Here is a 13,136-nt window from a genome sequence, read left to right on the forward strand (position 1 = left end):
CAAGATGCCTTTAAAAGTGAGAAAAATGACAAAGGAGAGGGTAGAGCAAAAGATACAGCTGTAAAAGTTGGCACAGATTTGCTCCTCTAAGAAGAGCAGGAGGCAGTGAACCTTTCTCAGGGTGGGGAAGTGGTGGTTTTGTGGGATGGAAATACCTTGTGAAGCCTGGTTCTACTCATAATTCAGAATAAACACTGGGCACAGAGTGCTACTGCCAGAGGACATTAATGCTTATAGAAGTAGCAGCTTCTCATCCAGGCTTGGAAATGTGTGAATTTAGACCCACATATACACTGTGAGTGGACACAGCTCTGCAAGTAGCCCTGCAACACGGTCATAGCAAGTGGTGGAGGAGAGGTCACGTGCTGTGCTGGTCTTCCTTTGAATCAGCTTTGGCTGCAAAACCCCAAAGGGCTCTGCCATGAGAAACCAAAATGAAAATGTAGTCAGAGCTGACTGAATGGTCCACTGGTTTCTGAGGCTAAAAATAAGCAGCAGTGAGAGGAGCACTAACAAGTTGTTCTGAGGCCAGCATTTAGATTTTCAAAAAGCAGCAAAGGATGAAGCACCAAACACAGACTTTGGGGGACTTCAGCAGTTGTGCTCATGTTTTCAAAGCATCCTCTAAAGGAAACCTGTTGAATTTCTTTAATTCCTCTGAAATCTCAAAACATTCTACAGATTTCAGAGAAATGTGAGCAAAAAAGCTTCTCCTGTAATTGTGTGAGTCCAACCAGAAAAGTGTTGGGACAAGGAAACAGCCCCACATGGCCAGTCAGACTGGAGAAGCATGCAGCAAGTAAAGCAACTGCAGACGTTTCTTGTGCAAGGATCTTCTTTACACCACCTCCAGGCTGAAATGAGAAGCAAGTCCCCATAGCTTAGTAGGCTCACAAGAAGAGATTTTCTTAGGGGAAAATTTTGAGAGGACAATGGAGTTTTCAGCAGTTTTAGTTCAGTGTCCTGTGCTGAATTCTTCTGTGCTGCTGCTCTGGGCTGTTGCTGGGTTTCAGTGGGAAATGAGCTGGGCTCTTGGTGTAAAGACATATGCAAGATATGTTCCTTTGCAGCTGTGTTGAGCTGTTTATATCTCCTTGAACTGTGCTAAATGGAATCACTTAACTCACAGTTTCTTCCCAGCAAGAAACAGTTCAGTGTAGTACTGTGGAGCAACAGAACCCCTACCTCCTCATGTATCTTTATTGCCCTCCCTCGTGTGTCTCCCATAGTTGTTTGCAAGCCAGAAGATCTGAGTTTGAACAGCCAGTTTACTGCCGTCCTGAGAGCTGAAAGCCCTATTTTCATGTCAAGATGCAAGGCTGGTAGAGGAAAAAGCTCAGCTTCTCTTGGTGCAAGGTCCCTAAGGATCTCTGTGAAGCTTCACGAGGCTTTTGGCATCACTTTCCTGCAGTAAGCCACAGATCAGAGCTCCCCTACTGCCTGCTTCATATCCTTCTGTTTCTCTCATATGAAGACTGACAATAGGGTTTCTTCTCAATAGGAACTGAAATTAAATTCAGCCACATGCAAAGAAGCCAAATTTTGCCAGGGCAGTTAAATGTGGGCAGAGCTAACCAAGCAGTTTACTCTAACTTGGAAGCAAATGCCTGCTTTTTTCCCTGCAAGATTCAAACCAGGAGAGACAGAAAGGCTGAGGCTGGTGAAGGAAATGAGAGGTGAAGACCTATAGAAATTACAAGAGGAGGGGATCTTTCTTATGGCATGATCCCAAAAGTCATTCAGATATCTGGGATTATTTCTTCAGCTTCTGCTGGAGTTCCATCAAATGCTGCTGGCTTTGGCAGTCACTCTTCCTCATGCTTAAAAATTACTGCCCTGAAGACTGAATTTGAGAGATGCTCACATTAACATCAATGCAGCCTGGGACTCTTAGCCAGCTAATCAAAAAAAAAAAACCCAAACAAACCCACAATAAACCACATGCTTGATCCAAATGGTCAATGATATGCACTGAGAAAACTCCAGTGAGACATCCCAGGAAGAACATGTCCAGAGGCACTTAACAGTAGGAAGAGAAACCCTCATTACACCAATGGTTGGATTTGATGGCGCCTGAGGCTTTTACAGGGAGATATGGTATTAAAAACCTGAAGACTGCCAGGACCTTATCTACCCAAAAAACATAGCTTCAAGGCCCAGAGCAAATCCTCAATGATCCACAAACTGTTCACCATCCTAGTATGAAGGTTATGGACGTGATACCAGTCTAAAATCAGAGTTCAGATTGCTGCTAGAATTTAGCTTTACATTTGGGAATGTTCATCACTGAGCAGGATCCAAGAAAACTTCTTTACAGCTTACCCTCTGTTTAGAACAATTAATCACTAAGCCTTGGCTGCAGTTCCCAGAGATCACCCCAAAGTATGCCTGCCGGGTTGTGTTAAGCCAAAGTTCTGTGATAGAGGCAGCTACTGCCTGGGATACAGATGGAAGCTGGCAGTTTAACTCACTGCTAATAGGTGATTTACAAAACAAGCTAAAAAGAGAGAAACTGTCCATTGAGGTAGCAAGAAAAACCTTTCTTCCCTTTAATTACTTCCTGATACCTAGGCTGAGTCCACAATCAAGGAGATGTATCTGGGATATGCCTGGAGCTCCACATCCGTGAGCTCTTCTCTTGCCATAAGGGAACTAAATGCCCTCAGAAGCTGACTGAAGATAAAACTAATGAGAGAGGGGAAAAAATACTTGGAAAAAAGGAACCATTTCTTCCACTATTCTTTGGAAGAGCTACTGTCCTGATGGAGCAGCAGCAGAAGTGACCTTAATCACAGAATGGTAGGGGTTGGAAGGGACATCTGGAGGTTAATAGTAGATACAGATCTGAAAAACACCAGATGGATGGGCAGACCAATCCATGAGGTGAGTCTTAGCATTTGGAAACTCTGAGCTTTTCCCTGGCCAAGAACTGAGTGAGTGACACAGCCTCTGTATCTTCATCTCCAACTGTGGGTATCCTCCATCAGTGACTCTAGCCTTCCTGGCTTGGTCTTGCTATTGGCTTGGTCATTGGGAACATGCCTGGAGACCTACCTGGTAGCCCTCGTTTTATCTGCATGGGAACTGAGTGAGGCACACAGCCTCTGTATCTTCATCTCCAACTGTGGGTATCCTCCACCAGTGACTCTAGCCTTCCTGGCTTGGTCTTGCTATTGGCTTGGTCATTGGGGACATGCCTGGAGACCTACCTGGTAGCCCTCTTTTTTTCTGCATGGGAACTGAGTGAGGCACACAGCCTCTGTATCTTCATCTCCAACTGTGGGTATCCTCCACCAGTGACTCTAGCCTTCCTGGCTTGGTCTTGCTATTGGCTTGGTCATTGGGGACATGCCTGGAGACTTATCTGGTGGCCCTCATTTTATCTGCATAGGGTGTCTAGATGGCTGATTTAGACTGTCAGGAGTCATTACCCCGGGTAGAAAAGAGCTAAAAATGATAAAGGTCTTCCATTCATCAGGGGTTTAGATAAGTTACTCACACTGTAAAAGAAACCACAAGCTGAGTTTAGAATTTTATGTGAGAGCAAGGGAGTATCTTGATCTGAAATAGTAATTTTTCTTTAAATGAGGAATAAAGTCAAGATGAATGTGTGCTATGTTCCCAAACCTCCCCTGAAGAAGCATGAACTTTACAGATTTATAGGCCTGTCTGGAAATATTCAGCAGCATTCACTTAGGTCATTATCACACATAAACCAGCCCAGGTACAGACTTCTAATTACCTTTAAAAATAATCAAGTGTCTAGAACAACATTTCTTGGCATTTCCAGTTGCATTTTTCCCCTACACTGCAGACATAAAGTGATCACCGTGGTGCTCAGCTAATGTCTAAGCACCAATGAAAACAGAGGCATCAAAGATTGAGAAGGCTCTTTTTATACTTCATCTCTGCAAATGAATGGCTTTCTTCAGTTGAGCAATGAGTTGCTGTCTTTGTCTGTGCTTCCATGCATCCTTTCCTGTTCCAGGGAAAAGTCTTCAGCAAGAAGAGAGTTTTCCATTTCAGGAGATCCATCAGCTTCTCTACACTATCTTTCTGAATACACCCAGCAATTATTTTGCCTCCAGATGAATACACTTTGCAATGCTTTCTGATTCCAAAAGGTATTTCAGAAACATTACATACCAAAGATGTAGTCTAGAGTAGGTTTCAGTTGACTTTTCCTTAAAGCAACAGTTATTAGTGACAATTTGGGGCATAGGATGTTGCTAACCAGAATTAAATGAAAACACCAAGTCATTTAACTAAACACTCAAGCAAGTTGCCTTAGACAGAAAACCAATCTGGACCACCCCAAGACAGGTGGGTTGACACTAGCTACAGACCTGCTCCTCAGCACTCTGAATGAGGCTCAGTAGCATTTGGTAATAATATTGGAGGTAAAAAAAAACATTTCAGAAGCTTTTTTCTTGTTTTTAGTCTGCCCTTTCTGACCACTATTGAAATGGTTTTGATAAATGGCAAGGCTATCTCCAGGTCCCTGTGAAGAAGCCAGCATCCTTGCAGTATGCAAGTGCATTAATTAAGGAGGACTGTAAAAGCTCTGCAGAGGATAAGGAAGAACAAGGGGCAGAGTACTGATGCAGGAGTGAGGACCTTGGTTCATTACTTACACTTCTGTGAAATGTATGACCTTTTGCTGTGGATACTGAGAAGTATAGAGGACTTGACATTAGGAAGCATCTCTTTATGAAGAGGGTGATCAATCACTGGAACAGGCTTCCTAGAGAGGTGGCTGATGCTCAAAGCCTGTCAATACTCAAGAGGCATTTGAACACCACTCTTAATAACATGCTTTAGTTTTTGCACATCTCCAAAGAGGTCAGACACTTGGACTAGACTATTACAGGCCCTTTCCAACTGAACTATTATATTCATTCTATGTCTTTTTCCTATTCTATGCCTTATTCCTAGTCTATTCTATGTCTTATTCCTATTCTATTCAGAGTTGAAGGATTTTCCACACTAAAGTTTTGTTCACCATGATTGCCTACAGATTGGCTCTGCTGTGCACTCTACTGGACATGTATCCTGGCTACTGAGTGGGGCAAGCTGGTTTCTCAGTCCAAGCCACGAGACAAACTGGCATCTATCTGATGCTTCAGACTGGGGACAGAGCTGGGTGGAGTTCATCCACAGAGGCTTAGCCTGAGGCAGCATGCCCTAAAGACACCACCAAGGACATAGAGCACAAAACATAGCACATTTTGTATTTACCAGCCTGTTTCCTTACAGCACTGCCTGGGAGTCCCTCCTGCAGACTGAGATCTGCACCTGGCTGCTCCCAATCCACCACTTTGCTTTTTTGTAGAATTATAGAATGGTTTTGGTTGGAAGGGACCTTTAAAGTTCATCTGGTTCCAACTCCCCTGCAGTGGGCAGGGACATCTGCAACGTGGTGTTGCTCAGAGGTCCTCCCAACCTGACCTTGAATGTTTCCCAGGATGGGGCTCCTACCACCTCGCTGGGCAACATGTTTCCCTGTTTCACCACCTTCACTGTAGGAAATTTCTTCCCTATAGCTGGCATAAATCTCCACTTTTTTAGCTTTAAGCCATTACCCCTTGTCCTGTCACAAGCCCTGCTGTAAAGATTATCCCTGTATTTCTTGCAGGCTCCCTTTATGTATCAAAAAGCCTATTTTCACAGTAGTGATTCTCAGCATCTCACACCAGCAATTCCAGACCCATAACATTTGCTGTGATTTCATCAGATTCATGTAAAAGATATTTTTAGACGAGAAAAACAGGCAAACAACTCAATTTTAATGCAAACATGACCAGGCAGTCCAAACCAGAGCAGAGTGCTTGCCAGGGCTGAAGTTTTCAGTCCAAATCCCAGTGCTGGCAGAGAAAGGAAAGGCCCTTTAGAGAAATCTGTTGCCTTTCAAGTTGTTTGATGTTTCTCAGCTACACTCTGCTTTTACCAAACAGACTTCTCACACCAACAATCAAATTTGTCGTCTGAGGAGGGAGAGAACCAATTCCCACTTCCCATTCTCCTAAACACTCATCTTTTTCTAAACAGGTTTATTATGTCTCCTTTCATTAGGAGACATGTGCAGAGCAAGAATAGCACAGAGCAATTTACAGCACAGGGGCTGAGGTCTCCTCTCAGATCAAGGCAGCAGCATGCTGCCCCTGCCTCCTCCAGGAGGGACTTGGGCTCCCATGCTGACTGCGGGAAAGGGCTGCCAGGAGGCTGCAGGACCGGACTGTTGTAAACAGGATCAAGGCCAGTGAAGTTCAGCTCCCATCTCTGCAGAAGATGTGCCAGACAACCCTGTCTCCTGCTCTGCAGGGTAGTGCTCCAGGGGAAAGCCAGAATACAGCAGTTCTGGCTACAGCAGCAGGAAGGCAGAAGAGCAGCCAGTTTATCTGGAAGAAGCCTTGCAGACAGATTGTGGTTCTACATGCTTGCTGCCTGGCTCTAATGGCTGTGAAACCTTCACACACCTGCAGTTTCTGAGTTTTCATACTGGTTTGCTCAGATATTTTCAGTCCACATGCTGTCATTTGTACACAAGCTCTGGTTGGGTTTAGTTTGCAGAAGAGGAGGCTTTGGGGAAACCTCATTGCCCTCTGTAATTACCTCAAAGGAGGCTGGAGCAAGGTGGGGGGCAATTTCTTCTCGCCTTCAGCAAGTGACAGGACAAAAGGAAATGGCCTCAAGTTGTGCTAGAGGAGATTCAGGTTGGATATTAATAAATATTTCTTCACAGAAAGGGTTAGCAATCATTGCAACTGACTGCCCCTGGAAGTGGTTGGAGTCACCATCCCTGGAGCTGTTTAAAAGATCTATGGATGGGGTGCTTAGGATGCGGCTTAGCAGTAGTGGTGGGGTTAAGAGCTCTATGCAGGCAGTTCCACTTGAGAGTCTCAGAAGTATCTTCCAACCTCAACAGTTCTATGGGGAAGTCTATGGGCACTCTGGTGGCACTATCAGTTATGTGTTTTGATTATGGGTTTTTTAGCCCAAGATCTGTTTGTGTTTATAACTAGCACACAACATACAGTACATATTGCTTACATTCTTCTAAGCTGCTTGGTGCATAAGAGTCATGTCATTGCAGGATGCCCGAGACCATCTCATCTCAAGCTGCACCAGGGGAGGTTTAGGCTGGATATTAGGAGTAAGTTCTTCACAGAAAGAGTGATTGGCCATTGGAATGTGCTGCCCAGGGAGATGATGGAGTCACCATCACTGGAGGTGTTTAGGAAGAGACTGGATGGGGTGCTTGGTTCCATGGTTTAGTTAATTAGATAGTGTTGCATGATAGTTGGACTTGATGATCTCAAAGGTCTGTTCCAGCCTGGTTAATTCTATTCTATCTACCCCAGGCACACAAAGTAGCCCATGTACACCTGTGGCAACCCCTCTACCAAGTTCAGTGGTTCCTCATAAGACATTGTTGAGAGGCTGGATAAGTATTGCAGAGTGAGATTACTCACCATGTTTCACTCACCTTGTTCTGCTATCCCACTGCTTGCTTCAGGGCTGTGATTTCTTGTCCAGAACTGCTCGTGGCAGCAGCTATCATCTGACAGAACGGGCTTGAGATCCTCTCTAGTAAGGAGCATGTGGGGTTTCACATGCTGCATCCACTCTGTTCACAGTTTGTAGGCGATTTAAAAATCAGCTGTTGAAAATCCTGAGAAAAGCTCTGCCTGTTATGTGAAAAGCTCTAATGAAAAAAGCAGCCCAACACCCAGACTTGCTGGGGGGGTGTTTCATAGTGCTGAATATCCATAATTTTAACGAGGTACATTTTAAATAATACTTTTTAAAGCTCTCATATGAGCTACTGCCTCAGAACAATCCCACCAGCTTGGAAACCCAGGGCAGCATTTAACTTGTCTCTTCTAAATTGCTCTTTTCGCCCATATTCATTCCCCAAACCCCTTTTTAACAGGATGGCTGCCTGGAAAGCCCTGCAAAGTACATAAAGCTCAGAAGAAGATGAATGGTAATGCCCATTACTGCTTCCATACAGCATTGCCCAACTGGTGTGTGAGCTCTTCACAGCAAGACTATGCTGTTTAGAGAGCGCTCTCATGGAGCTGATGTTTATAAATCACACAAAGCAGCTGTATGGATGCATGCCTGGTGATGTGCAGATGGGTGTTTATCTCAGCCTTGGGATTCCAAGTGTCAGAAAGGAGTGAAATCCAAAGGGAGTAGAGGTTAATTTTGGAAAACCTGTCAGATTTCACCTTACAGGCAATGAAGGGGTGAAGGATAGATGCTTTCTGCTGTGAAAATATCCCTGTGTCCCGTTGTGAGAATCAAGACCACTCCAAGGGAGTATGGGCACACGGCCTTCCAAGAGCTAGGGACACAATATTTGACTTGGGAAGGATGAAAAATGCTCATCACAGCTGAAATCACAGACTCACATAATTGTTTTGATTGGAAGAGACCTTTCAGACCATCGAGTCCAATCATTAATCTAGCACTATGAAGCCACCACTAAACCATGTCCCTCAGCACCACAATTACACATTTTAAATACACTTGCCTGAGCAGCCTGCTCCATTGCTTGACAATCCATTCAGTGAGGAATTTTTTCCTGATGTCTAATCTAAACCTCCCCTGGCACAACTTGAGGCCATTTCCTCTTGTCCCATGACTTGTTGCATAGGAGAAGAGACCAACCCCCACATTGCTGCAACCTCCTATCGTAGTCACAGGGAGCAAGGTGGTTTCCCCTCAGACTAAACCCCAGTTCCCTCAGCTGCTCCACATAAGATTTGTTCTCTAGATCCCTCCCCAGGTTTGCTGCCCTTTCTGGACATCCATCAAGGGATCTGCTGGAGAGAGTCCAACAGAGAGCTACCAGGATGATTAAGGGACTGGAGCACTGCCATATGAGCAGAGGCTTAGAGCCCTGAGGCTTTTTAGCTTGGAGAAAAGACTGAGAGGGGATTTAAATGTTAATCAATATCTGAGGGCTGAGTGTCAAGAAGGAGGGGACAGGCTCTGCTCAGTGGCATCCTGTGATAGGACAAGGGGTAATGGATATAAACTTCAGCACAGGAGGTTCCACCTCAACATGAGGAGGAACTTCTTCACTGTGAAGGTCACAGGGCTACCCAGGGAGGTTGTGGAGTCTCCTACTGGAGTCTGGAGACTTTCAAGACCCATCTGGATGTGCTCCTGTGTGACCTGTGATAGATTCCATGGCTCTGATCTGGCAGGGGGGTTGGACTTGATCTCTGGAGGTCCCTTCCAACCCTAACATCCTTTGAGCCTGTGAAAGAGTCTCATTTGTTAAACCAGGCAGACAGTGGTCATTAAGAAAATAGCCACCTGTTGGGCTCAAAGCTCCACTTTGAGAACACTTCTGGCTCTTACCATGGTATCTAGGACTCTCCTGGTGTCACTGGTACCTCTCTATCCAAATTTCCATTTGCATTGCCTGGCAGTTTATCCTCTCAGGTATGTCTGTGCTGCTGTTGCACATTGAGATGCTGATTCAGTTCCTTCCAAAGCATTTAAACTGCACATTCAAACATCCAACAGGCAAAACCAGTTACTTCCAACTGGGATTTATTGAACTAGATTGTGTAGTGGGTGCAATATGCAGAAAAGGTAGAAGATATTTGTGATCAATAAATGGAGGGGGATTTAGGTGCTTCATTGGGAATTCAGTAGGCATACCAGGTAATGCTTTCTCTGTGAGCTCCTCAAATATGCCAGGACCAATGCACAGGTTGAAACCCCTCATTTCAAGGTGCTGCAGGCTGTGTTCTGCTCTGAAGGCACACTTCCTCTCATCCTCAGGAGTCACTTCTAGTGTGTGCTTAAATTCTAATACAGAAAAGCCATACCCAAACCTGCTTCAGTCTCCAGGGAGCCATATGTCAGTGCTAATGAATAAGAATCCTAAGAGTGACTTAATTTTGGTTTCCTGCCATCTGTTTCTCCCCAGAATTATTTTTTTATCTGAACCAGTGCAGTACAACTTGAGTTGAACAAGGTTGTATCAGCATTAGAGTAGGAGAGCATCTACTGATTCTTGATCAAGATGCCTCTTGGAGCATCTCCTGAGGATCCTTTAGAAGTGCTGGACAGCATTGCAACAGTGCTTAATGGTATCTTTGGGAACTCAGCTTCATCCTTGTCCTATTTCTTCTCCCATCAGCCTGATTTCATCTGCTAGGCAACATTTAGGACTCAGTTTCTGTTCTCCCACCTGCAATTTGCCATGGACATACACAAGGCAGGTGTGAGCTGAATGAACACATTCAGACACCTCTTCCTTTCCCCCAGATGCAATTTCAGGTGGTGCAGCTTCTTATGTGAAAAAATTCTTCCATACAAGCCAGCCAGGATACACCTCAGAACATGAATATCACAGACAAAACAGCAGAGAAGAATCTGACAGATGCTCTATCTGCTTGAATTAAAACCCCCACAGAGACTTCCTCAGCCATTCATCAGAGCCAGGCTCCTTGCTTGAATTCATCCAGCACTATCTCCACCTTATTTGGGGTCATAGCCCCATCCCCTCACCTTACCTGAGGACACTATGGAGTTGACTGCCCATGAGATGCATTTGCTGACCCCCACAACTCATTTAATCTCAGAGATGGCTTGTTTGGGATCCAGCACAGTGGTCCTGTTACATACCTGCTTATGAGAGGAGCCAGAGTCCTGTAATTAACCCATCCAGACAGAAACCACGTGGGAGGAGGTAATGTTCCTACCTCCAACACTAGCTTCTTCAGTTCAGGGTCCTTGTTTCACAGAATGGAGGAGTAATTTCAGTTATCCCAGGTAGCCTTGCATTTATGATGGCCCTTTTACTTGCCAATTTTTCTACTGTGGCTGCAGCTAGCTGAGCTGCTTCCCTTATTTCCCCCCATAATCACTAATCTCCCTGGCACTGCAGTCTGGATTTATGACTTGTTCTAAACATCCAGTAATGCCACAAGCCAACTGAGGATCGCTTTTGTCCTCATGCATATTAAACCCAGCTGTACAGGGAGCTCCTACACTACCAACCACTTGCTTGCCAAGCAAAGTCAAAAGAAGAAAATAGGAAGCAGCTCCTCTTGCTGTGGTTCCCCCAAACTCTGGGAGACCTCATGCTGTTCAAATGGGAGTGGGGAGAGGTTGTAGGAAACCTGACCTGATAGCTGATTGCCAGAGGTACTTTCTGACCCAAAAGTCTTCTCCAGCCCCACAGACCTGCTGTAAATGCCACATCTCTACCAATTACACCAAGAGGCCCAACCTCAAGGTTGCCAAATCACCAGCTCACACTAAATTCTTCCTGGTGATGAATGCTTGCCTCCTGTGCTGCCTTTCACTTCTGTCAGCAAATCCCAGGTTAGAAAATATTTCTCCCCTTTTCACTATTTTATGGGAAATCTTTTCTAGCAGTTTCCAGGTAATATTTTGGAGAGCTCATTTTCTGTTCCAACAAGGGAGGTTTGCAGATGTGCTCCCAACAGATGCAGATGTTCAGCAGCTGCTGATCCTGGGAAGATGCTGTCAGGCTGTTTAGCGGTTTGACTTGACAGAGATCTGGTTTTATTTGCTTTTGGCAAAGTCTCTGGGCTTTAAATCCTTTTTTGCCACATCCAGGTTTGTGACCTTTTTATTTCATGCTTTGCCTTGGCCAGCACACAATCCTCCTTTGAAAGCTGGCTACCTCTGCTGTCTTACCCATCACCTCTTTAATTTAGTGATATATAAATTAGGAGCACTGCAAAGTGTTCCAGTTGCAAGGCAGAAAGAGAGGCACAACCATCCATCCTGGATGGCACTGTGTTTATGCACAGAGACAACCAGAGCACTGCTTTGCTGAGCATAGGAGGGAACCAGCAACCACAAAACATTTCATTACTTCCCCTTCAGTCAGCAATGGGCCCCAAACCCCAGTCTCAAAGGCACCTGGGATCACAGGGAATATTAAAGCTTCCTTTGCTACCTGCATTGCTTCTCATCACCCACTCATGCACCTTCCAATACCATACTCTGCAAATCTCTTTTCCAGGCTGCTGGCACTCCTGAGTAATTTCACATTTCCCTTTATGAGTACACGCTCCTGCTTAATTGTCTGTAACACTGCCTGACATTAAAGGTGCTGATTAAACATCTCACTTCCAATGAGGTTTATTCTACCTTAGATAAAATCACCCCCAAGCACGTGCCCAAACCTCTGCTGCAGTGTGCAGCACAGCACCAATGACCTTGACTTTCCTCCCTGGAGAAGCTAATCTTCCATCATCCCTGTAACAACCTTCCTGGATTTATTCCTTTATTCAGCAGCTGCCTTCTTCTACTGAGCTCCAGCTGCTCTGACACCAGGAGAAAAATAGCCACCACATGAGCAGAAATGGGACAGAGGTAGGGTAAAGTTGCATCATTTTATGGTGTGATATATATTAAAGCTGTATCAATCCTGACTTAAGAGGATTCTTTTGAAGTTAAGAGCCCTTCAAGGGAATGTTAGACAAACCAAAACAAAAACACAAACCTAAACCCTCAAACCAAACAAAACTCAAACCAAACCTACAAAAAAACCACCCCAAACAAACAATGCTTGAAAGAGTTGTGATTGCTTCCCTCCTAAGAAAAATTACAAACATATCAGTGAGTTTCCCACTGGAAAGGGCAACAAAGCTGGGGAGGGGTTTGGAGCATGTTGCCCTATGAGGAGGGGCTGAGGGAGCTGGGGGAGCTTAGCCTGGAGAAGAGGAGGCTCAGGGGAGGCCTTACTGCTCTCTACAACTACCTGAAGGGAGGTTGTAGACAGGTGGGGGCTGGTCTCTTCTCCCAGGCAACCTGCACCAGAACAAGAGGACACAGTCTCAAGCTGTGCCAGAGAAGGTTTAAGCTGGATGTTAGTAAGAAGTTCTTCATAGAGAGTGATTTGCCATTGGAATGTGCTGCCCAGGGAGGTGGTGAAGTCACCATCACTGGAGGCGTTTAAGAAGAGACTGGATGGGATGGAGTGCTTGGTGCCATGGTTTAGTTGATTAGATAGTGTTGGATGATACATTGGACTCGATCTCAAAGGTCTCTTCCAACCTGGCGAATTCTATTCTATACACACATTTCATGTCCTAGTTCATTAGATGCACCAAGGGTTTGAAGGAGAGATT

This window comes from Melanerpes formicivorus, unplaced genomic scaffold, assembly GCF_026170545.1.
Source record: "Melanerpes formicivorus ecotype bairdi unplaced genomic scaffold, bMelFor1.0.p_v2 SCAF_13, whole genome shotgun sequence".
Lineage (NCBI taxonomy): Eukaryota > Metazoa > Chordata > Aves > Piciformes > Picidae > Melanerpes > Melanerpes formicivorus.